Genomic DNA, 3,133 nt, shown 5'->3' on the forward strand with positions numbered 1-3,133 from the left:
CGGAGTGCTCGAGTTGGCTTGCAAAGCTGCTCACGACAATAAGAAAACCCGTCTACAGAACAGAGCACATTCGGTTCGGTGGCAACAACTAGTTTCAGCGAGTGGCAAACGCAATCGCAAAACGGCAGCAGGTAGGAGAAGGAAAAAAATTGTTTATACAGACTGCTTTGGTGGCAAAACCAGCCACCGTAAAACACGGCGCTTTTCAGGGCCATTAAACCTTTCAAAGAAGACTTATTAAAAGTTTTCACAATACCAAAGCATTCTTAAGTGACATAATATGACATATAATATAAACTGATTGATCATTCAGTTTTCACAAACCCATGCATGGTTTCCGAATTAAAAGTGGCTTCAAATTACAACACATTGTATGCAGGATGGCATTGACGAATTTTCTCGGTAGCAACAACTGCTTTCTTTGGTTGATAACTGATGTTGAAAATTGACTGACGTTACATCTGCATTGTATAGAAACATAACTAAGGAGCAACATGATGAGCTATGTATTTCCTGCTGCTCTGTTCTTATTTTAAAGGACTTTAACCCTGTGTTAATTTACTGTTGGTTTTTCAGAACGCTTATAGCTCGTTTAATTCTCGACAGATCGTAGAGTTCGTCTCCAAAACCTCAGTTCTTTTTCATTTCTACGAGGGTCACTATTTATATTTCGGGAATTGGCAACATTGATGATTAAGGGGTCTTCGTAGCCTGATTGGTTGCGTGTCCGCTGTTAAGCGAACGATCATGAGCTAATAACTCAGGGCCCCTCTTTGTGTGTTATTCTAGCTACTACGTCCACGCAACAATCATCATGTGTCGGTAATCCCAGTCCCTTACCGCTCACATTACGATCTGCTGCATCGTAATTGGTGCTAATTCTAACAAAGCAATGGAAGCCTCATATCAGCAGTCCCGCTGTGAACAGTCCAACTATGAACATTCGAACAATAGGAATATTCTAACGCCGAAAAAGGCGGCATGTGTTGTGTATCGATAGAAATGGAATACTCGGCATATGTTGTGCATCGATAGAATTGGAATATTCTTAGGCCTAAACAGCTACTGTGTTATACATAAAAAAAAAAACAAATGTTTATCGATGGATAGGAATCTTAAGCCTAAATAATATACAACAATAGTCATCTTAACATAAAAATGTATACGAATAAATTCGGCTCTGTGACAGCTGAAATGCTAAATGAGCCTAATAAACGGATGGGATAAAAAAAAACAATTGATGTCATGTGAGTCCATCTGACGGTTCCATCGTAAAGTTTGACATTTTTGACGATATACGTATTCAGAACATTTTGTCATACGGACGCTATTTGTTCGTAGTTGAAAGTTTGGTCTCGGCAAAAAAATGGAACTGAATCGTGAACATTTTTGTGCGATGATTTTTTACGACTTTCGACGTGGATTATCACAACAAGAGTGCGTCAATCAACTTAATTTGACTTTTGGCGATGAAGCTCCATCAAAAACCACTGTGAATCGCTGGTATAGTGAATTCAATCGTGGTCGTAGTTCGCTGTCCGACGAGTTTCGTGAAGGTCGTCCAAAATCGACTGTACTGCCAGAAAACATCGATGCTGTGCACCAAATGATTAAGCAAGATCGTCATGTAACCTATTGTGAGATTGAGGCATCCCTAAGCATTAGTTCCACCAGCATATATGCGATTTTACATGAGCACTTAGTTGTGCGAAAATTATGTTCACGTTGGATCCCACATAATTTGACAATCGCTAAAAAAAAGGCTCGTGTCGATTGGAATAAATGCTTTGAAAATTGGTTTAATCTTAGAGGAGAATGAACTGCAAAGTTTAAAGCCTCTTAAAAACAAAGAAGATAAGATTGGTTTAAGCGCATGCAAAAGTGTATCGATCATCGTGGAGAGTACTTTGAAAAACAATAAAAATATATTCGCAGCTTAACTATTTGTTTTTGTTCCTATTCCCGAAATATAAATAGTGACCCTCGTATTTACTTTGTTTGCGGAGATACAAATCTTACAATTCATTCGTCTACGAAACCACAGTTTAAGGTACGGTAATGTGCTGAATAGTGAAATATATGATAGTGAATGAGCTGATGACCACCTATGCATTCCCTATCACAGCCATCATTTCGATTGAACGATATGTGCATACGCCAAAAGAAGCCCGGCGTTGAACATTTAATAAGTACAAAGCCTTCAGAAAAAAATCAAGAATAAACTATGAGATAGTGAGAAAAAATTGAGAAAGTTGGTAAAAAAAAGCAAAAACACAACACAAAAGGTTCTTTTCAGAACCGCCAACATGTTCATAAACAGCTTTGCGCAGTGGCGATATCGTAACCAATGAGGTACATCCGAGGTGCGATTATTGCTAGTTGAAAAAAAACATGTTCATAAAGAGTAAACAGTATTCACGTAGGAGAAGGAAATAAAACAATATATTTTAAATATATATTTAGCAAAAGCTGTCCCCTTTGTATAGTCCTACGTCACTCCGGTTATATCCCCGACATTACCCACCCGTCTTTTTTTTTAAATGGGTAGTGATGTACATTTTTTGTTTGATATGTGGAGTGATGTACATTGTGATCGGAATCGTGGTAATTAAAAGCGGATCGCGACGACCGCACTAGGTGTCATTAAAAGCGGATCGTTACGACCGCGCTAGGTGTAATTAAAAGCGGATCGTGACGACCGCACTTGGTGTTATTAAAAGCGGATCGTGACGACCGCGCTAGCTGTTATTCAAAGCGGATCGCGACGACCGCGCTAGATGTAATTAAAAGCGGATCGTGACGACCGCGCTTGGTGTAATTAAAAGCGGATCGCGACGACCGCGCATGGTAGTATTAAAAGCGGATCGTGACGACCGCCCTAAATGTATTTAAAAGCGGATCGTGACGACCGCGCTAAATGTAATTAAAAGCGGATCGCAACGACCGCGCTAGATGTAATGAAAAGCGGATCGTGACGACCGCGCTAGATGTAATTAAAAGCGGATCGTGACGACCGCGCTTGGTGTAATTAAAAGCGGATCGCGACGACCGCGCATGGTATTATTAAAAGCGGATCGTGACGACCGCGCTAAATGTGGATCGTGACGACCGCGCTAGATGTAATTAAAAGCGG

General features: G+C 40.2%; 1 pseudogene; it reads left to right on the forward strand.

Annotated features, from left to right (window-relative positions):
• Nucleotides 1-2,318: 2,318 nt before the first annotated feature.
• On the forward strand, nucleotides 2,319-2,393 carry LOC129763677 (U4 spliceosomal RNA; annotated as a pseudogene).
• Nucleotides 2,394-3,133: the final 740 nt, after the last annotated feature.

Source organism: Toxorhynchites rutilus, chromosome 1, assembly GCF_029784135.1.
Source record: "Toxorhynchites rutilus septentrionalis strain SRP chromosome 1, ASM2978413v1, whole genome shotgun sequence".
NCBI classification, from domain to species: Eukaryota; Metazoa; Arthropoda; class Insecta; order Diptera; family Culicidae; genus Toxorhynchites; species Toxorhynchites rutilus.